At 29.6% G+C, this 24,475-nt stretch overlaps 1 protein-coding gene across 7 annotated transcripts in view; it reads left to right on the forward strand.

Moving 5' to 3' along the window:
• Positions 1–16,949: 16,949 nt before the first annotated feature.
• LOC124424923 (mannosyl-oligosaccharide 1,2-alpha-mannosidase IA-like) overlaps positions 16,950–24,475 on the forward strand; it is a 91,242-nt gene continuing 83,716 nt past the window's right edge. For 2 of the 7 annotated variants that reach the window (XM_046964529.1, XM_046964536.1), the window contains exon 1: positions 18,153–18,561. The gene's annotated coding sequence lies outside the window, so the exon portion shown is untranslated. Of the gene's footprint in view, positions 17,941–18,152; positions 18,562–24,475 lie in introns of those variants that run through there. The other 5 variants (XM_046964528.1, XM_046964530.1, XM_046964531.1 and 2 more) reach the window with 5 other exon arrangements.

Consider the following 24,475-nt stretch of genomic DNA (forward strand, 5'->3'; position numbering starts at 1 on the left):
TTAGTTGAAGAGAGATAGAGAGAGAGAGAGAGAGGGAAAAAGAGAGAGAGAGAGAGAGAGAGAGAATGAGTGAGTTCTGCAATCGCCACATGTCTTTTTAATAACTTGATTTGTTGACAAAAATTCGACATATGTAAATAAAAATTCGATTTCTTTCGATCAATCGCAAGAAATGATCTTCGAAAGGTACTTTGGAGGTTTGGACGAGCACATAAAAAAAAAAAAAAAAGAAAAAAAAGTAAAAGAGAATAAATGAAAATAAAAATAGAAAAGAAAAAAAAAAATAATAATAAACGGCAAGCACTCTGAACTCATCGATATGTCAAAGATTTAGGCGAACTCTCGAAATTAATTGATATCCTAAATTGAAAAGAGATGAAGAGAAGGGGAGAGAGAGAGAGAGAGAGAGAGAGAGAGAGAGAGAATTTTATTTGCAATCATCGCGTGTCTTCGCAATAAATTGATTTCTCGACAAAAAATTTGACGTATATAAATAAAAATTCGATCCTCATCGATCAAAATTTGCAAGAATGATATTTGACTTATACTTTGACGACCTAAACGAGCTTTATTCTTTTCTACTATTTTTCACGATATACGAAAAAATAAAAAGAATTTTAAAAAATATATAATAATAATAATAATAATAATAATAATAATAATAATAATAATAATAATAATAATAATAATAATAATAATACGAATAAAATAGGAAAAAAAAGAAAAAAGAAAAAGAGAAAGGAAAAGAAACTGCAAGCATGCTGAACTCACCGATAAGTCGAAGGAACAGGCAGACTCTCGAAAATAACATTCTTTCGCTCGATAAATTTCTTCACCCTTCGGGTAGTTTATCGTCCGCACGGATTTAGCTACTCGTACGATCTTCGTGCAATCTTCGGGTAGGATAAGTGGAACGCTTCAAATTGCTATTCGTGTTTTCTCCCGGATAAAGGTCTTAATGACTCCTTTATATCGAACGTATGCACTTACCTCCAATGGAATTGGCTATACGTTGGATCGATAACACTTCTGTTTTCTTTCTCTTTCTCTCTCTCTCTCTCTCTTTATCTTATTGTAAAGTTACACTCTTATTTTATTAATAAAACTACATGCATGTCTCCGTCGAGATTATTCTAACTTTGTTTAAATTAAAATCCTATATATTTGTTTTCAATTTAATCGTGCATATATGTAATTGATTTTATACATATATACATTTTGTTTTTTTATCGCGTTAATCAATTATCGATTTTTAATTGGGTCGTGAGTTAAATGGGACACCCTTTGGATATAGATCTTATTCCTGTTTTTTTCTTGTTTTCGTCTTTTTTTGTTCTTTTTCTTTTTTCTTCTTTTTTTTTTTTTTTGATAAAAAATCATAAAACTTCTTCCTCGAGATCGTTCTAACTTGAAATATAATTGTTTGACATCTAAATAGACAGGTTTCATGTTTCATTTAATTGTAATTTTATTAATAACAACGATCTTATACATTTATTATTGTCATCTTAATCATTTATTAATTTTTAATTAAGTTAACCCGACAGATAAATAGAAGCTATATATAAAAAAAAAAATATATAATAACGAAGGAAGAAGGTACATCTCTCATCTTAAAAATAATCTATTCTGGTCCCTTTTCATAATAAATTATATATATATATATATATATATATATATATATATATATATATATATATATGAATGAAAGAGGGTTAATAACGGATTAGAATCATAGCAAATTTGGTAATTCTAGGAATAACAAAACGTAACCATCGAGAATGGTGGATGTGAATCGGTACAAGCTGTAACTCCTCGTATTGTATATAATTGCGGCGCTCTTGAATTTCACGAGTAGCAGTAGGAACCGTTTACCGCATTAATCTCCGTAAATGTAAGCCGAGCATTATGCGATTCGAGTTGCCACCTTAAATTTCTGCCAAACTAATCTTCTCTTCGCTTTCATACGTTCATGCATAAGTGTATATAGATATGTGTGTGCGTGCGCGCGCGCGCATGTATATATATATATATATATATATGCGTATATATGTATAATATGTGTATGTGCATGCGTAAGTATGTATGTATATACTCGTTAGCAAATAAATTAAATATATGGTTATCTGTATCTTCACTTTCCTCGTAATTATATAAATAACAACAATAACAACAACAATAACAATAACAATAACAATAACAATAATAATAATAATAATAATAATAATAATAATAATAATAATAATAATAATAATAATAATAATAATAATATATAAACTGTTATTAATTAATTACGGTTAATGATAATTGTAATAATAATGGAATAATGATAATGTTTGGTTCATTAATCGTGAATTTAATTGAGATATTTTCAATCGAAATCGAATGATTCGAAACGAAACGATCATAAAATATTTTTTTTAATTTGTCTAGACACACATATACATATACATATATATATATATATATATATATATATATATATATATATATATATATAAAAAGAAGAAGAAGAAAAGAATCTTTCCAAACTTTATATGACACTTTGTCTGTCGGTGACCCACGTCGAATTTTCCCCATTCAGATCTTTGCAGTTATTTAATGTAAAATGTAACGTGATCATGAAATGCTTCATAATGTCGTGAAATGTCTGATAATGTCATCATCTGATGCATAATTATCATATATAATGCAATTTTCATATCATTGACCATCGATGGATTATGCATATCGTGGTAAATCATTTTCATTTTACGAAGTAACGATCATCTGCTGTTTATCTTCAAGTTATCTTCAATTGCGAATTTTTCTTTTTTTCCTTCTTCTTTTCTTATTCCCATTTGTTATTTCTTTCTTCTCTTTTTTTTCCTTTTATATTTATTTCATTATTTATTTTATGACAGTCGCGGTGAAAGTAAAAAATATTATCGGATTCTTTAAAATGTAGAATAAATTGTCCATTAATTATTCTTCTTTTTTTTTCCTTTTTTTTGTTCTCTTTTTTCTTTTTTCTTTCCTTTTTTTTTTTTTTTTTTTTTTTTTTGATTTTACAAATATCACAACTCGTGCGTTTTCTCAAGGGTATTCTCGCAATGAATGCAACAGAGCAGCATGAAATTTAAAGTTACGTGATAATAGTCTCAGTATACAATGTTAAATACATATACAATCGTATACAATGTGTTAAATGCAAAAAGGGACACGATCTCGTTAAAACTCGAGAGGACTTCACGGGAAATGTTGTAATAAAAAAAATTTTAACGTAAATCCCATGCAAAGTGTATTAAAGACGTTAAAATGGTCCCTTTCTTATTTTTTAGTTTTTCTTTTCTCTTTTATGTTATGTCTCTCTTTGTCTCTTTTTTTTTTCATAATCTCTTTTATTTCTTTTCTTTAATTAATTTTTTTTTTTATTTTTGCTTTTGTTTTTGTTTCTTTTAATGACTAATTTCAACGTTATTCCTTCGAAAATCGTAAAACTATTTTGACACTTGTTTCTCGACGTTTTCACGACGAGTTCGATGCTATTTCTTTTTCTCCTTCCTTCCTTTCTCCCTTTCTCTTTGTCCTTCTTCTTTTACCTCCCCCATCCCACCCGTCGTCTCATCTTACCAACCTCCCCCCACCATCTTTTTCCCTATTCGTTGGATTTCCTTCTTTTGTCACGCATGAGAAATCGAAATAACAAGAAGACGTCGCGCCGGTCAGTGACAAAAAAGAAAAGGAAACGAAAAAAAAGAGAGAAAAAAGAAAATGGAAGAAGAAGGAGACGGACAAAGGATCGAAAAAGAATTTTACAGACGTCTGAATTTTCAACGATGCGATAGGATTGTCGGTAACGCAACGAGTACGTAGAATAAGATGTGAAAGGTCGATTCTATTGTTTCTACTGCTGCAACGAAAAGAAAATTTTTCAACGAAACTGAACATTCTTCCGTGAAATTATCTATCGAAAATATCTAACCTTTTTCCTTTTTTCTTTTTCTTTTCTCATTGTTACAGATAAAAATTTCTATTTCTTTCATGAATGTTTGATAATAGAAGGAAAAAGAAATAAAGAAAAAAAATTTTCTAGGAAAGAATTTCATTGTCCATTTATCGAAGGAATGAGATCGACAATTTTTTGATATTTTAATTGTTCGATATAAAAAAAAAAAAAAAAAAAAGAAAAAAAGGAAAAGAAAAAAAAAGAAATCATCTGCGCCATAATATAATTTCGATTAAAATCACGATGGAAAAGACGGTGGAAAGTAATTATCGAGCCATTTAATATTTCGCTATAAAAATCATCTATCTTAATTAATAAAATATCGATTATTATGATGAAAATAAGACGAGAGAGACGATTAATTCATTCGATTTGATTTTGCCATATTTGTTTTTTCTTTTTTTTTTTATTTTTTTTTTTTTTTTACTATAAAAAGAAGAAAAAGAAATCATCCGTCATAATACGTAACAAAATTTCGATTTGAATTAAACAATATAGTCAAGTAAAATAAAACTAATTATCAAACAATTTGACGTTTTATTCGACTAATTCGATATAAAAATTATTTCTCTGACGATTAAATTATAGAATTATAATTAAATAAAGGAGAGGAAGAAAGAGAGAGAACGAGAGAGAGAGAGAGAGAGAGAGAGAGAGAGAGAGAGAGAGAGAGAGAGAGAGAGAGAGAGAGAGAGAGATGATATATAATTGAACAGAAAAAAGGAAAGGATGAGTATAAAACTATGGAGATGGTCCAAGGTCAAAACCACTAATCCTTCCTTATACTGTAATCGATGATTTCCGTCCCTAAATTGCACCACCTTTCTTTCCTCTCCCTTCACCACCCTTTTCCACGGTTCACGGACCGCACAAGCGAATCTTACGAAATTAACTTTTGGGTCAAACAATTCGCAACACTCCCGACACTCTCTTCCGTTCTTGGAACGGTAGCCGAACGAAACGTTTATTTCGATCGTCTTTCTCTCTCTCTCTCTCTCTCTCTCTCTCTCTCTCTCTCTCTCCCCCTTCCTCTATCTGTCTGTCTATCTGTCTTTCTTTATCTTTCTCTCTTTTCGGGGTGGTCCTTCCACAACAAGTCCGCAAATTGTTCCTGTCAATTAAAACAACTCCGCTCGTTCCTTCTACTTGCAATCTAATTTTCACCTTTTCCGACCTCATACCGATTTAGATATTTATCCCAACTAAACCGGTTCACTGAAACAAGTGAAAATTATTTATTTATTTGCTTTTTGGTTTGTGAGATATACATTGTGTTGAATTGAACACGTATACCTATATAAACGACGTATACATTGAGAGAGAGAGAGGGAGAGAGAGAGAGAGAGAGAGAGAGAGAGAGATGTTAAATATAAAAATAATAATAAATTGTTATAAATATAAGCGGAAAAAAATATTTAATGAAATTATTTAATATAAATATATCCAAAGTTCATTATTAAATAAAAAAAAAAAATATATATATATATATATATATATATATATATATATAAAATGTATTATTTGTCTCATTGATTTAATGATAAATTTTAAATATAACAGACAAATTTTACTGTTCTACTTTTTTTTCCTTTTTTTTTTCCTTTGTTTTTCAAATTTTTTCATTCTATTTGTGTGTTTCATTCGATGATCGTGTTAATGAATAAGATTGAATTAAAAGTTTCGTGCTTTAAATCGAGATCACGTTTCGTTGGTTCACCGATGAAAACGGGAGAAAGAGGGAGAGAAAGAGAGAGAGAGAAATCACAGGTCTAGGCTACGAATAAAGTATTTAATCGGAGCGCGTTAACTGGTAAAACGAAGAAAAAAAGACAAAAAAAAAAAAATTGGTGAATAACGGAAACGATCAGAGAGAGTATTTTCACATTTGCGGTCAGGGTGCGAACGCTTGCTTGCTTGCCTACGTTGAAAAATAATTCCGCGAGCAGCCTGTTGCGTGTTGTTTTCGAACTTTGTCGGTTTATTCGAGCCTTCTCTCTCTCTCTCTCTCTCTCTCTCTCTCTCTCTCTCTTTCTCTCTCTCTCAATTTTTTTGTTCTATGTATATGTCGATTTGTTTCTTTTTCATTTTTATTATTTTTTTTTATTGTTTAGTTTGCTTACCTTCCTTTTTCCTTCTCTCTCTCTCTCTCTCTCTTTCCCCCTCCCCCTCCCCCTCCTTTCTTTCTTTCATTCTTTTTTCCTCTCTTTCTCTGGCACCCTTAAAACGGAAATTTTCTTTGAAAAAAAATTCTTGCCTTTCGAGATTAAAATAGAAGAAAAAAAAAAAATTATAAATGTAAAGATCGAAAAAAGGAAAATAAAAGACATCTGATGAGAGGAATGAGTGAGAATGAAAATGTTCGTTGAACATTCTATTATGTCGTAATCATGCACGTAAATCAATTGAGAAATTTAATAGATTTAACGTTGTCGAAGTTGAAAAGCATAAAAGGGAAAAAAAGGAAAAAGAAAAAAAAAAGAAAAAAAGAAAAGAAATAAAAAGGTAACAAAAAATAGATGAAAAAAGAAAATAAATAAATAATAGACTTTTCAATATAATCGGCTCGCATAGAAGTATTAATTATAAAAATCAATTTTAATTTTTCACGATCATATTCTTTTGAAGAAAGAAAACAAAATAAAATAGAAATTACGATAATAATGAAGAAACAAAGAAAAAATGAAGAGAGAAGAAAAACCAAAAGAAAAGGAAGAATAAAAAAAAGAGAAGAAAAAACAAAAATCTAATCACTTTCAATAATGATTATTATATATTTTCTTCCATTGCTCGATATTCATTAGTACGTACATATACAGTATGTTTCGACTCATCGATAATTAAAATACTGGAATTCTCATAATGAATGATTAATGATCCTTTCTCTCTCTCTCTCTCTCTCTCTCTCTCTCTCTCTCTCTCTCTCTCTTTCTCTCTTTCTCTTATTGGGTTGCGTTAGAATCGATTTCCGGCACGAACGAACGAAAGAGCTCTACCGTGCCATTCATTTACCTTATCCGCAGATAATCTGTTTCGCGAGCGTACTTGTCTGTTTTCAGATGGTCCGTATGCGAGTAGAATAATACGGAAACGGAACCAGGAATGTCACGTGACGGAATGATAAATGTAACATCGTTACCAGCCAAAATCTCTTTCGAATCGTAAACGATCAAAAACAACAAATAACGAACAACGAACAACAAATGCTTTTCTTATATCGTACATTTACATCGTATTTACATTAACTCTAGCCTATTTCGTTCCCTTTAATTCTTTTAACAACCATGTATTACGACGGGTATACTTGGCATGTGAAGAAAAAAAAGCAAAAAATAATAAATAAATAAATAAATAAAGAAAGAAATTACCTCGATTGGTATCTCGATTGAAGTTTTAATGAAAGCTAAAAAATATTCGTAAATTTTATCGGAAAAAAATTTGCAAAATATTGTCGGTCAACGCGAAATTAAAACAAAAAAAAAAAAAATAAAAAAAGGGAAAGAAAAAAAAAGAATATCGGAATAAAAAAGATTCACTCGAAAAAAAAATAGTGTGATCTTATGAAATATTTACGAAAAGTCTAATAATATGAATATGAAGCAAGTGACCGTATTGCTAATTTTTGCTCTTATCAATTATTAAACAACATTGTTTCATGCATGAAACAACATTTTTACCATTCTGTGAAATTACAAATCCGTATTTCCTTTATACGGTAATATTAGAATTAATAACAATAATGTCGTAAACCTTATCACTTTCCCTATTTTAAATTATTACTTAAGATATTTAAACGAAACAAAATGGAAAAATTAGCTTTACTTTATAAATTTATTATAGCTTTTACTTTGTACATTTTTTGTCACTTTATACAATAGATCATTTATTAAAGATAAGAAAGAAATGATTTATTTTCGAGTGGATGATGTATCGCAAACAAATCCTTTGAGTGACATCCATGAAAAAAAAAAGAAAGTGAAAAGTCAAGAACAATACTTCATCTAAAACGAATTTATGAATAACTTTTTGTGTGATGCCCGTAAAACAAGAAAAAAAAAAAAAATAAAAGAAAAGCCAAATGAAATCAAGAACAATACTCGACACACGAAAACGTATAAATCAACGTTAATTATTAAATCCAATTAAATCGTATAAAATAAATTTCAATTTGTTTTATGATAAATAAGTTATTTATCAAGATAAAAAAAAAAAAAGGGAAAGAAAAAAATAATATACATATTCAAACGAGAATATTAATTTTCTATTGTACATAGAATTATCAAGAACGTTGATAACTTGGTCACACAGTGTATAGAGTTCATGGTCGAATCGATCTTAACACGATGATGCCAATCCTCTCTCTCCTCCCTCTTTCGATATTACAAGTTCGTTAACTAGAACGTGGAAACTGTATCAAAGTTTCGATGAATGTTGCAACAATGTTACGATACGTACGTACATATATATATACGCATACGTATACAAACATGCATATATATATATATATATATATATATGCATATACAATATACATATATATATATATATATTGCTATGTGTCGTTAGCCACGACTTTAGGCTCCTATCCAGCTTCCTATTATTTCCCACGATGTTTCGGTTCCTATCAAGCTTACCATTACATTTGCTAGTTCGTTAACAATTGTTAGAGAGACCGATCCGTAGATTGAGAAATTCATTGGATTTCAAATCCAATGGTTGGATCAAGTTTATAATCAAACACAAATAATTTTTCCAATCAACTCTTCATTATCAAATCGTTCACGTCGTTAAACTTACATTTGCATATGAACAAATTTTTACAATCGAATCATCAATATCAGTCATCTGTATTATCAAATTTCTAGATGTACACTAGACGAACAATTTTGACAATTGAAATCTTTCGATTATTAATGTTCTCGACTTTCGTACTTGTACATAAAAATATTTTCCAAATATCTATCAATGTTCACGATCGAATATCTTTATTCTTAGTCATTGTCACAAAAAGCTACTTAGAAGAGAGATGTGTCGATAGTATCAAAAAAAAAAAAAAAAAACAAAAAGAAAGAAAAGAAGAGAAAAGAAAATAGAAAAAGAAGAAAAAAAAGGGAATTAAAGAAAAAGGAAAAGAAAAAAAAAAAGAAAAAATAGACAAAATGAAAAGAAAAAGTTAGAAAAAGATAGAAGTTTATTCAGCAATGGGAAGTAGGATAGAGAAAGATGTCAACAATGAAGACGAGAGAGAGGGAGAGAGAGAAAGAGAGAGAGAGAGAAAGAGAGAGAGAAAGAAAGGAAGACAAAAAGAGAGGGATGAAACTCGAGAAGACTTTCGAAGAGAAGAAGGATGGTGGAACTTGGCAGAGGCAGCCGTGAAGCCAGAGAAATACTCGTTGGTGTTCGCTCGAAGGCAACTTCTGATATCTGGCTAACCGAGCGACCAACCGATCGATCGACCAACCGCAGTGTCCGATCGCCGAGTGTGTAAACTCCAGACAGAAATACGACAGCCGAAGGGTAGGTAGCGTCTGCTGAGTCATGACCAACCAACGAACACTGGACAAGGAAAGAGAGAAAGAGCTACCGAATGCAACCTCTTCTACCTTTAGACCAACTCAGCAAACCAAAAGCTTCGTCTTCTTCTTCTTCTTCCTCTTCTTCTTCTTCTTCTTCTTCTTCTTCTTCTTCTTCTTCTTCTTCGTCTACTTCTTCGTCTTTTTCTTCCATATCTTCTTCTATTTCTTTTGTTCTTCTTTTACCGGCGGGATCTTAACTTTTCTTCACTTTTTGAAAATGACTTCGATTGCTTTACTCCAAGATGGATTAATAACCTCTTTCAAAGGGAAGTACTTTAATTAGATCAAAATCAAGCGATTAGACGTTTATCTTTTCATTCAACTTTAATCGTTATATTTCATTGAAATCTTCTTAATGTAAAGATTAAATATAACTTTCCAGACATATTGATACTCGTGTATATATATATATATATATATATATATATATATATATATATGAATTTTATTTAAAATTTTATCTGTATTTTATTTTATAACATCACCATAATTAATTACTTCATAACCCAAACTTTCCGATGGTACTTTTTTTTTTCTTTTTCTTATTCAAATATTAATTATCTTTCAAATATTAACAGTGTAAATCAGATATAATTAAGGTAAATAAGAAAAGAGAAATGTATATTCAAATAATTCGTATAAATGAAGATGCATCGAAAAATCGATATTTGAGAAGGGGGGGAGGGACGTGCGTGGGGGAGGGGCAAAAAGAAAAAGTAAAGAGATAAGAAGAAAGAAATGATAAAAAAATAAATAAAAAAAAATAGAAGAAGAAGAAAAAGAAGAAGAAGAAGAAGAATAAGGGATTTCGAAATGATCGAGGAACATTACTAGAAACGATTTTTTATTTTCGCATTTCATGGGAAGATCGATGGAGAACGTATCGCAAATATCAATTCGTCCTGAACCACGTAGTTAAATCAAGCAGACGAAATAGGATAAGTCCAGCTCCGATGTTCTAACGTACAGACAAACGGTTTCGTGCTCGTAAAATGCGAGATATCGACGGTAAAACGATAAGAAGGAATAGTGGCACGCTTGATCTCAGCAAATTTTCTTCGATCAGAAATATTCAGGAAGAAAAAGAGACAGAGACGAAAAGAGAGAGAGGAAGAGAGAGAGAAAGAAATAAAGAGAGAAATAAAGAGAGAGAGAGAGAGAGAGAGAGAGAAAGAAAGAGAGAGAGAGAGAGAGAGAGAGAGAGAATGATCTAAGGTTCTGGTCAAAAGTTATTCTTCCAGAAGGATCCGTCTTATGGCTTTCTTCGTAGTAAACCTTATCGACCTTTACGACGTTCGTTGTGGAATGGCGAACTCTCTTCGAGAAGGGAGGATAGAACACATCCCTTTTCCTCTATTCCTCTAGTACCTTCGCCATTCTTTATCCCACCCTTGTGATGCTTGGCGCCACCATTCGAATGTATCTTGCTAGGATCCAGGAGTCCATTGTATTCTTTCCCGCTTTTGTGAACAACCGCTCGTAGAAAGAATCTTCTCTCTTTCTTTCTCTTTCTCTCTCTCTCTCTCTCTCTCTCTCTCTCTATATATATATATATATATATATATATATATATATATATATATATATTTATTTATTTATTCTTTCTCTCTCTCTCTCTCTCTCTCTCTCTCTCTCTCTCTCTCTCTCTTTTTCTCGTAACCCATTGTTGCTCGAACCGTGCGGAAAATGAAAGTTTAATGCTCGGTAACATCAACGAAGGGCCTAAGGTGGGTTAGTGAAAGAATATTTCTATAATAAAATGTTAGTGTCTATCGTGAGAAAAAAATTATATGAGAAAATTTAGAATATATTTTTGTAGATATAAATAGAACCGAAGAAAAAAAGAAAAAAGGAAAAAAAAACAAGAAAAGGAAAAATAAAAAATATTACACGACAAATTCGCCTATCGTTTAATATTCTATCTTATAATTATACATACATAAAAAAAAAATATATATATATATATATATATATATTATCTTTTTATTATTAAATTATTACGTTTTTAAAGAATGATAAAATTCATGTTTAATTATTCTGCTATCATATCTCTGAAATGAACAATGAGAAATTTCTATGATTATTATGTTCGAAGACATTCGAAAAGTTTTCTCATGAGAAAATTTGTGAAACTTCAAGGAAAAGATTTAGAATAGGACACGCTCGATGATTATGCTCGTATAAGAACACAACGACGTGCTCTCGAACGAAGCGAAGCCAAATTTTCATCTTCCTCGTAATCTGCAAGCCGGCCGTCGGCGCCTCAAATCTCTCTTACTCTCTCTCTCTCTCTCTCTTTCTCTCTCTCTCTCTCTCTCTCTCTCTCTCTTTCTCTCTTTCTGTCTATCTATCTATCTATCTTTCTTTCCCGTTTCTTCTTCTATCCTTCCACTTTCCAGAGAACATTTGCTCTTAACATTTCGTTCGGTGGATGAATTCAACGGCAGTGGATTTCGGAGAGAAAGAGGTTGGAATTAATCTCGATTCTACTCTACGGTACTTATCGGATGCTGCACGAAATATTGCTCCAAATTGTCAACTACCGAACGTGTTACTGTGACTTTGAAAGGAAAAAAAAAAAAAAAAAAAAAAAAAAGAACAAAAAAAATATCTTCGTTACTTCTTTCCCAATTTTTCGTTTCGTTTATCACTTCAATAAAAAATTAACGTGAATTATATGTTGAATTTAATTACAATTGACGACGAGTTGCAAATGTTTCATTGTGATATATTACAAAAAAAAAAAAAAGTATAATGAAAAAAAGATATATCTATCGTCTGTTTTTTATTCAGCGACATAATACAAAGTTTCATCTATTTACAGTTTTATTGTGACGTAATAAAAGAGAAAAAAAAAAATAAAAAAAAAGGAAAACAAAAAATATCTTCTTTTTTTCTTTTGTTTTGTTTGTTTGTTTGCTCAATTGCTTCAGTCATTTTTTAATGAAAATAGTTAAATTATAATTATATGAAATTAAATATTGGCAAGTGTACCGAAAGTTTTACTTTGGCATAATAAAAAAGAGAATACAAATATCTTAATTACTTCATGAAATAAATTAATATTGTCGAGTACTAAATGTGTCATTATGACGTAATTAGAATGACCAATGAAAAAAATTAAATTCTTTGTTACTTTGTTACATTTTCAATTTTTTTTTATTTTTTTATTTTTTTTTTTTTTGGTAATATTGCTAAATTAATATATACCTAAGATGTTTATTATGGCATAATAAAAGAAATGTCTTTTTTTGTTATTTCATTCTTATCTTTTTTTCTTGTTGACGCTCTAATGAAAGAAAAATTTTATATTAAAAAATTTTTATCAAGTACGAAAGGTGTTACTACGACGTAATTAAGGAAAAAAAAAAAGAAACGAAAATTCTGAAAAATTCTTTTTATTACTTTATTATAAATTTAATATCATCCCAATAAATATATTGTTAAATTATTGCCATATTTCATTAATAAAAATATAATACATTGATATATCATTCTAAATTTGATATCACCTCAATAAATATACTTATATTATTATCACATTATATTAGTAAAAATATAATACATACATACATACATACATACATATATATATTTAATTGTTTAATTCACAATTAATCGTATCATCCCAATGAGAACACAAACTAAATTCTACGACTATTCTCATTATTTATTCTATGATATTTAAGATGACGTTAATGGAAAAAAAATAGAGATCTCGTTTATTTAATATCTAATTGAAAAAAAGAATTAATTCATTTTTAAAACGAAACGATGAAATTTTTCATCGAGAAAAAAAAACTTTCCTTCTCTCTCTCTCTCTCTCTCTCTCTCTCTCTCTCTCTCTCTCTCTCTCTTTCTCACACAATGTAGAACAAACCAAAGAAAGAATAAAAAATTCGTATGAGTTTATCTATAGTGGTATACAGTTTGAATTTCATGGTTGAAAGAAAAGGTCGATAAACTTTCTCAACGAAACTGTCACGATTCTTAATACTCTGTGTCTCACCGTGTAACACACTATTTCTTAGATAGAGAAACTGAAAAAGGAATTGTATATAGACGGCACGAGTGAAGTCACTGAAAGTGGTAAGAAAAGAGGAAAAGAGGAAAGAGGAGCCAGGTTTGTAATTCATATTAGACTCTCCGAGGACAAAGCAATCAAGTTGCTTCGAGCGGTCGCGACATTCTCGAGTACTGGACTTCCGTATCAAATTAAACTTACAGATCCTTTGGTTCTACAAAGGAACAAAGTCGAAGAAAGAACAAATGAGTGAGTAAGTGAGTCAGTCAGTGAGTGATTGAATGAGTTCGTGAGTCAATGAGAGTTGCTCGATTATCGAATGAATGAATAAATTTATATAATATTCTTTTTCTTTTTCTTTCCCTCTTTTTTTTCTCTTTTTACCTATAATTATAATAATAATAATAATTAAACAATTAAATTTTTAACTAAGGATTAAGCAAGCGACCGACTGAAGAGAATGAATGTGTTAATCATTAATAATCACTCAGTTATAGGATGAATGAATAAATTTATATAATTTTTTTTTTCTTCTTTGTTCTCTCTTTTATTTTATCCATAATTATGATAATTATTAAACAAGAAAATTACCGAGCGAATGAATTTATGAATTATTGAAAGCTGTTCAACTATTGAATGAATGAATGAATGAATTTATATCTTTCTTTTTCTCTCTCTCTCTCTCTCTCTTTTTTATATATATATATATATATATATATATATATATATATATACCTCTAATTATAATAATAATTAAAAAATAATATCGTCAATTAAAAAAATTATAACAATATGAGTTAATGAATAAAATAAAATCAAACGCATCGACGTTATCATTTTACATGTTACCGTGAAACTAAAATTAAAACTAAAACGCAACGACAATAAAACGTTTCTTCTATAAGTTGATAACTTAGAAAAACTTTCAACTAAAGTATAAACGTGATACGAATGTAGGAATAAAACGTGCTAACGTTAGATCAAAGTTCAACGAACGTGTCCACGGATCTCATACCGAGACTTTTCACGATGGTTTATCAAATTTAATTAATTCGTAGTTTGACTTGAAATAACGATCGTTGTTCTTCCTCAAAAAAAAAAAAAAAAAAAAAAAAAAAAAAAAAAAAAAAAAAAAAAAAAGTAAAAATGGCATCGTTCGAAGTTCTATCTTTATTTAATGAAAAATAAAGTTGAATATAATCGAATATATATATATATATATATATATTAATCGTTTTTATGTACATAGATATTTTATAAGTTTCTTCTTCTTTTTTTTTTCTTTTTTTTTAATTTATCCTACACTTGAAAAATCTTTTTTCATTACTTTTGAAGGAAATCGGATCGACTGGTCGGAAAGCTCCTCACTGTGAATAAATTTTCAACGAAGTATGTAATTCTTGGCGACGACGGTGTACCGTCAGAAGGGAAAAAAGAAGGAAAGAAAAAAAGGATATATTCCTACTGTCGTAAAAATGGAAGAAACGAAAAGAGAAACCTCTTAATGTTTCGAATCTTACGGATTCACGGCTGCTTCTACAGGACTGCGAATTAAAATATCATGGTACTTCGCTAATTGTAAGATTCTGGATGACTCGTCTCGATTCAATCTTCTCTCTCTATTTCCTTCACTCTCCCCTATCTCTTTCTCTCTCTCTCTCTCTCTCTTTCTCTCTCTCTCTCTTTCTCTTTCTCTCTCTCTCTCTTTCTCTTTCTCTCTCTCTCTTTCTCGTCCTTTTTCCTCCGACTTTTAATTCGAATATTTATATATCTATATATCATTTTTAGATTTGCAAAGTAAATCGAACAAAGTTGTCTGATAAGTACTCGATTATTTCTTAACTTCTCAACGTTTCTAATCGATAATATTTTTGTATATAACAGAATAATATATATATATATATATATATATATATATATATATATATATATATATACCGTAGAATTTAGTTTCACACATATATACACTTATACGAATGCTTTCCCTCGAAGCGATAGCAAAGGTGTACCGTACTCGCGAAACATGTAAGTTTGCATTAAACATTTTCAGCTTACATGAGGTAGGGACTCGATGTTGTTAGGTTTCTAGAATGTAAGAGGATGGGATATGCTAGCAAACCATACTCCTAGGAGTTACTCTCCAAGTTCTCTCTACTATACTATAAGGTTAAATACGAATAGGTCCAAATATTATCTACCGCTTCGTTGTTTATTAATCTTTCAATGTTTTCTTTTTTTTTTTTTTTTCTTTTGAATATTTCTCCTACTATCATCTTCGTTTAATATACACGTATATTCAATTATCAATGAAACAAATTCGATATGTTAATTTTTAACTAGATATTATCTCCAAAGCCGATTATATGGCTTACTTAAATATCGTACGTATTAATATGAAGAACCTGAGATGGAAAATCACGAAATATTTCATCGATTTGAATTTTTGATTATTAAAATATTAAATTATTCAATTATTAATTATTACAGATATAAATGTATTTAATATCTCATTTCGACATAAAGAAATTCAACAAAATAATACTATTTTCTATCTTATTATCTTATAGAAAAAGTACAATCGAAGTTGAAAACTATATTATATATTATCTTTAACTCTCTTTTCGTTCCAGTTTTTAGTATATCGTATTGGAACATGCACATCTCGCATTCGAGTTTTCATCTGTTGTTTCGCGTACACCAACACGAACTGAAACGTTGAAAATGACGCACGAAAAGTCTTGCCTTAGGGGTTGAAATGATTCCCATCACGCACTTGCTGCAAATTTCAAACGAAAGACATACGAGCATGTATACGGTAGTTTGCGATAACAACTATAAATCACACGTCGAGCTTTTGGAAACAATTGAGAAATAAACTAGCGATTCTCTCGGACTTGTACGATTTTGATTATCTTATTGTATTTTATAATTTTTGAATTGATTGAATGAGAACGTAAGACCAAAAAGAAATTATTAATTATACGATAATAATAATAATAATAATAATAATAATAATAATAATAATAATAATAATAATAATAATAATAATAATAATAATAATAATAATAACAATAATGATGATACTCATTCTTCATAAGGAAAATATACATAGCGTATCACGTTAAATAAATTGCAAACACTAATACATATGTATGTATATACATATATGTATATATATATGTACACAAATTCGATCTCCGAAAGTTGTAAGAATCCTTCAAACGCGATAACCTTCTCATGAGAGTGCCAAGAGCAAAGTGACGCTCGAGTAACAACGCGTTTAGTATGTCGGCGATGTTCGAACGTTCTCGGGTAAGTTCGGCAACACTCGGTAGTCGCGGGAGGCCTCAGCCACTCGTGGTCTCCCGTACTCAGTTTCTCAGTGCTGTTTCGGACGCGGACGAGAGTGGACGTATATTATTTGTTGTCTCTCTCTTTCTCTCCTCTTCGTCATCGTCGTCGTCATCGTCATTATCATTATCATTATCATTCTCGTTCTCGTTGTCCCTTGAGAATTGAAAAAAAGAATTTACGAAGATTTTCAACGACATTTATTCGTTCATCAATATATAACTTAGTGTAAATGTGCGCCGATATATTATCGTTATAATGTGTATTCCTCCACATATCTGGCGATAGAAAGAAAAGAAAAGAAAAGGGGAAAAAAAAAAGAAAAAAAAGAAAAGGGGGAAAAAGAAAAAAAAGAAAGGAGACAAAGAATGTGATAAATAAAAATTATCACATTCTTGGAATTACTCTACAAACATAGTTCTTCGTTTTAGTGAAAGTAGTCGTGTAGCGGTGATAACGAGCTAGAATAGAGATAACGTATATATTAACGAGTGAACGTTCGATAGTGAGAAAAAAAAAGAAAGTGAGAGAGAGAGAGAGAGAGAGAGAAAGGGGGGGAGAAAGAAAAGAAAAAAAAAGTAAAGAAAGACAAAAAAAGAAAACGACAATAAATCTAACGGGGACAGAAAGAGAAGGAACGTCGGAGAAGATAATTACTTCTCGATGAATACATCTTATTGCCCATATAGTGTAATAACTATCTTACGTAAATAAATCATCAAGGATCCTACGAATTTTTATCTGTTCGTGAAATTAACAAGTAAACTAAAAAGAAAAACAATACGGAAACGAGAAAGGAACGATCCGTGAGTGACCCGCGTATCTGTGTTATAGATTAATTGATCATATTTACGTCTAACTTAGTTATTTGATTATCAATAAAAAAAAAAAAAAAAAAAAAAAAGAAGAAAAGAAAAAAAACAACTACCGTATTTACTCCACACGTTCAACACGTTCAATAATCTTCGTCTTGGATATTATCTCATACTCGAAGATATCTAACGGTTTTACCATTATCTCTTATAAACGTTTACGTATAAAAATACATCGTTTCAACGAAAAAGCATAGAAATATTCAAGAAAATATTCATAAAATGTTTGATGTTGTTGTATCCATCGTCAAGCAACATTCGTTATTTCAATGAAAACATTTAATCTTTAGTTAAATCTTTTTTGCAATTTATAAGATTTGTTTTGTTAATAATAAATTTTTCAGGATTTGTTAAAAATTCCATTGTTTTAATAGTCTCACGTTGTGACCGTGCCTATTTTGTTTGCTTTTTCTTTTCGACATATTTGTTTTTTTTTTTTTTTTGTTTGTTTTTTTCTTCGTCCTTTGTCAATAATTCATTGCGAAACGAATTGTGAAGGTGAAAACAAAGGCAAAAAACTTAATTATAGATCTTAAAAAACGTTTCGTACGATCGATCTTATCCTTCTCGTACACAGTGCTGTGACCAAAAAGAAAAAAAGAAGAAGAAGAGGAAGAAGAAGAAGAAGAGAAAAAATTTTGTGATATCTCTTGTTATCCAAGCAACTAGCTAAAACCAAGCAGCTAGACAGTTTGAAAAGAACATCGTTATATCTCTCTTACTCTATTTCTAACAGTTAGAGAGTTGATACAGGTAAATATATGTAGATAAAACCTCTCATTTATTTGCCGATCGTAATTCCTCGTTTCTATACTTTTCTTTCCTTCTTTTTCGTTTTTTCTTTTTTTTTTTCTAACTCTATAGTTTAAAAGTTAGCTACGACAAAAATGGAAAGAAAAATATCTACTGATAAAAAAAAAAAAAAGAATAAAAAATAAAGTTACGTTGCTCGAATGTGACTGAACTCGATCGTATTTGTATAAACTTGTACATATCTACATACACACACACACATATATATATATATATATATACACATATATACATATATTTTTTGTACTAGTTCGCTCTTGCAAAGAGAATGTTTCGTAACTTGTTTGCTTTACACCAGGTCACGTGGTTTTTCGTTCAATCAAATCGATCATTATTTGTCGTTAAAAGCCACAAAAAAAAGAAATTAGAATTTAGAGAAATTAAATGTTTTTTATAATGAGCATCTCTTTTTTTTTTTTTTTTTCCTTTATCGCACTGCATGAATATTTATATTTCATATCAAAAAAGAAAATAATATATTCTGTAGAAAAGTTGCTTCTTCTAAGTGATCGGAAAAAAATAATAATTGAAAGAGCGAAACGAGACAAAAAAAATTTGGAAGGAAAAAATCGGAAGCGTAGAAAATATAAAAAGATTGAAAAAAGTAAATGGAAAGGAGTTATTTAATGAAATGATAAATATATCATTGGTATTAAAATTACTTGTTACTTGTATTTTTTTTTTTTTTTTTTTTTTTGTATTAAACAGAAAGAAAAATTTATGGAGAAAAGAATCATGCTAAAAGAAAATGCAAAACATACAATTACTTTTGTTCTAAGACTCTCGATATCTGTGCACAATATATAGCGTGTATATATATATATATATATATATATATATATATGTATGTATGTATTATTATATATTTAGAAAGAAATATAAAAAATACGAAAAAGATTAACACAGTATTTCATCCATATGTTATGAAAATGATTAACAGAATCAATGTCAATGAGTTATATAATGTAATGTTATTTACTGATAGATATATAGTCATTAGAGCTAAAAAAATCTCTTTTTATTAAAATATATATATGAACAATCAAAAGTTTGTACTTATACGAACGTAATATATTTGACGAGATAATTATTATTAATATAATAAAATAACGATGCATCACACTTTATTAAATGATGCACGTACTACGAAATGTAGGGTTAAGAACGACGAGCATTATCGACTCTACACATACACACACACATACTTATACATATATATGTATATTTAACGATCGTGACCGCAAGTGGGATAATCATTTCGAGAACGCGTCAGATGTCGGATCATTGATACATACGATCGTGTTCATCGTCCAGTTACATGCGTGGTTAATACGTAATTTGAAGCTGACAGAAAGTCACGAAAATTAACGAGGAACGACGATCGTTCGTCTGCGTATGACGACTCATTTCCATTTTGATTTTATTATATGTATATAGATAAGTTATCTGTTTAGATTGTTTATATCATTTTCATTTGAATTAATCAAAATTATTTCAATGTATAATTATTTTTCTTAAAACGAATTATTTATATGTATATTATTTACGTGTTATAATTTATTGAAAATTTTTTATATTTATTATTATGAATATTTATATATATATATATATAAATTTTTGATATACATATGTACAAAATTATATAAAATAATTATACAAATATTATAAGTTATAATAAAATTGATATATAAATGTATACGAAATGACATAAAAGTTTATACACTAACACATAAAAATTTCATTCGGTGCACTTAACTTATCTCGATGCACTTATCCATTCACTTTTAAGTATCAAGTATCGATTCTTAGAAAATTGATAAAAGGATCTTGGTGATATCGTATAACGAAACCTTGATGCAGAAGTTGCCTCTTTAATAGGATATACATACATATTTACTATTATTTCGAAATGTATTCGCCTATTTTATATGCATATATACGCAACATATACACACATCGAAACTTATTTTGGAAAATAATGAAAATTGAATAATCATCGATTTCGAATTTATACTTAACATCTTGTCGACATTTTTTTTTCTTTCTTCATTTTCTTTCTTTTTTTTTCTTTTTTCTTTTTTTTTTTTTTGACATGCTTTCTTCAGATTTATATACATATTTTTTGAGCCAGCATAGAGGAAAAGAAAAATGAAAAAATAAAAAAAGGGAAAAGAAAAGTAAAAAATACAAAACAAAACGAAAACATTCATGATTTGTTGTTTTTCGAACGTTATGAATTTTACGAACTGTTTCCTGAAAAATATATTGGACAGATTTTTGCTTTTATTTTTCGTTCGGTTCTCCTTTTTTTTTTTTTTGACGGCCCACCACCTTCGCCATATCCGATAAATCAACGTTTTGGCATTTCGACACTAAAATCTTCGCTAAGGAGAGAGGAGGACGGCCGAGAGAGTTTAGTGCAACACCGAGTGTTCGATTTCCCATAAAATGCTACTGCTTGCTATTATCCAATGAAAAGCTACACCAGCACATGAACGAATGAAAAAGAAACGAAGTAATAAATAAAACAACAATAAAATAAAAAAATGAATGAACATACTAGTGACGTGGAATATATAGAATGACCTACATTAAACGTGATTATATTTATATTTATATATATATATATATATATATATATATATATATATATATATATATATATACATATGAAAAATTCGAACAAAATGAAGAATACGAAGATGAGCTTAGAAAACGTGTACTTTTATTTATAACATTATCAAATAATAAAGCGTATAATTAAAGCATATCATTGATATATGATAGGTATAAATATCTCGTAAAAAGAAAAGAAATTAAAAAAAGAAGAAAAAAAAAGAGAAGTTCACTTTCGAATTTCGAATTTTATACAATTTTTAAAGAAACATATATATAAAAAAGAAAAGAAAAAAAAAAAAAAGAAAAAGAAAAGAGATAATGAAATTAAGATTACGTTATAATATGAATATACAAACAAACACACACACATACACATATTCGTTTATGTAGAACGAAAGAAAGAAAAAAAGAGAGAAAATGTCGACATTAGACAAAAGATAAAGAAACAAATTAATAAATAAAAAGATGGAGAGATAAAGAAAAGAAAAAAGAGTAGAGAAAAAGAAAAATGAAAAGAAACAAAAAGAAATAAAATCGTAGAAAGTAGTACTGTATAACGTAAGTACATAAGTCAATTTAATTACGTTAAATCGATCGTTAAGAGTTAAGAAGGTAACGACTCTCGCGTTTATAGAAAGTATCATAAAATGAACGGAGAAACGAAAGAGTTTCTTCCCCTCCTCCCTCCTCCTCCTCCTCCTCCTCCTCCTCCTCCTTTGCTCCTTCTTCAACGGTCTATGCGTCTTCGTCGTCCTTTCGTAGCGAAATAACTCGGCACGCGTGCGAAGGTACCGGTTCGAGTCGACGAACTCGAAGAAGGTTGACCAAGGCCGTTCGGGTTTATTTATAGCGGCGATTTAACGTTCCAGACTTTTGCCGGGAATGGTATTTTCGTAGATCCGTAACCAAAAGAGAAAGAGAAAGAGAGAAAGAGGTCGAAAGTATACGTAGACGAAATGTCAGAAATGAGACGATTATAATTCCTTGAATTATAATAATTTTAAGTGCACTCATCTACCCTTCCCCTCCCCCTCCTCCACATCCCAATCTAGCATACCACCATAACTTCGATAGATTTTAAAAGACTTTCGTAAAGGGATATATCGAAAATATTTTTAATATGAAGAAATAAAAAAATATCTAATTCGAATTTAATCGTTTTCTTTTTCTTTTTTTTTTGTTTTGTTTTTACTTCTAATTTATTCGTATTTTTCTTTTTCTTTTGTTTTTTTTTCTTTTTTTTGCTTTGCTCTTTATTTTTCCTTTGTATTCTTTATTCCTTGGAAATTTTATTCTCGAAAGAGACTTCTTCAGTCGAATTTCCATCACAATCATGGGCTTTGTTCTGTGAAAATACGTATCGATTCTTCTAAGCTCTCGCATGTGCATTATCAGTTTTATTTTTCTTTTTTTTTCTTTTTAGTATTTGTCATTGTAGTATTTGTCAAAAAGCTGACGACAGGATGTGCATAACGAGATTAATTCATTTATCATTATACATACATGCATACATACATATTAATTATGTTTTAGAAAATTTTAAGTAGTAATGTAACTTGAAATAATATCGTGCATACACATAGAATTTATTTTGATGTTCTCAATATTATTATTATTATTATTATTATAAAAAATCAAAAAAATATGCGTTACATTTAAAAAAGTAAATTTCGATGATCTTACATTTTATCAATAAAAAATAAGTATTTAACAAATCGTTATTATCGTGTGTAACCTATCGCCAATGAAAAACTGTTAAATTTATGTTTATGTATCTTTATTTTTTTTTTTTTTTGTTTGTTTTTATTGAATTATCGTAAGTGCTTTAAACACCATAGTTACCGTTACGAAGATCATTCACTATACTATATATATATATGTGTGTGTGTATATTTATATGGCTAAAAATGCAGGTTTACGCTTTGAAACAGTTAGAAAAGAGATAGAAACAAGTAAACACGAAAAGGGAAGGAACATCGATGCGCATTGTGAATTTACATGGGTGTTTTTAAAGAGGATAGGTAGAGAATATATACATAAATATATATATATATATATTTATTTATTTATTTATTTATTTATATACACATATACACATGGATAGAAGAAAAAAGTTAAAAAGAAGTCCTTCCGTTAAACGACGACTTCGTCCTGTCTGTCCTGAGATAGACAAAAAAGGAAAATAAAAACAGGAAAAAAGAAGAAAACCACAGAGAAAAAGAGAGAAAGACAAAGACAAAAAAGAGGGAGGGGTTGAATTCCATGCACGTACAAATTCTTGAACAAGATAGGTCGAGGGGTTATGAAGTGAAAGAGAAAGAGAGACAGAGAGAGAAAGAGAAGAAGGGTGTACTCGAGGGTGTTCTAAATTATGCAAGAGCTTTTAAAAGTGTATACATTAAAAAAGTTGGTGGGCTCGGTGGCGAGCCAGTCCAAAAATTTACATTGACCTCCATCTTTCACCCCTTTTCTCTCTTTCCTCTCTTTTTTTTTTACTCTTTCATTTAAATCTCTTCTCTCTCTCTCTACTCTCTCTTTTTTCTTTTATTTAAATCTCTTCTCTTTCTCTTTTCTATTTAAATCTCTTCTCTTTCTCTCTCTCTCTCTCTCTCTCTCTTTTTCTGTGTTTGTGTCTGTGTCTGTCTTTTTGTTTCTCTTTCTCTCTCTTTCTTTTGGTAACACCACGTGACTTGGACCCCACCGTTACAGACTATCCATCCGTTTCTTGGAAGGTATGAATTATGCAGCCGGTTATCTCGATAGCTGCAATCAGAGAAAAGAAGTAGCACGCGGAAGAAGCAACGGCGCCCCGGCTACGGTGGAATAAAAACTAGTCCAAGTGGAAAAATAGAGCGATTCGATCGGGGAACGGGAACGGGAACGTTCGAAACTCGTTCCTACGTAGAAATTCCAAATGCATTTGAGTTCGACGTCTTTGCCACATTGAGATCTCACTCTGATTCGACTAAGAGTACCTCGTTTAAATCCGTTTATCGCGCTATTTCCTTTTGTTTGTTTTTCGTACTCCTTTTCTTTTCTATTTGTTTTTTTTTTCTTTCTTCTTTCTTTTTTTTTTTTTTTCTTTTTTTAATCATTATAATTATTACAATTATTATTTTATAATTGGATAATTAATATTTTAATTAGTTATTTCGCCCGAAAAAAGTAAAAATACAGAGAGAGAGAGAAAGATGAAGAAAAATATTTAATGATCTAACGAACATATTCGATATGA

Source organism: Vespa crabro, chromosome 6 (assembly GCF_910589235.1).
Source record: "Vespa crabro chromosome 6, iyVesCrab1.2, whole genome shotgun sequence".
In the NCBI taxonomy this organism is placed as follows: Eukaryota; Metazoa; Arthropoda; class Insecta; order Hymenoptera; family Vespidae; genus Vespa; species Vespa crabro.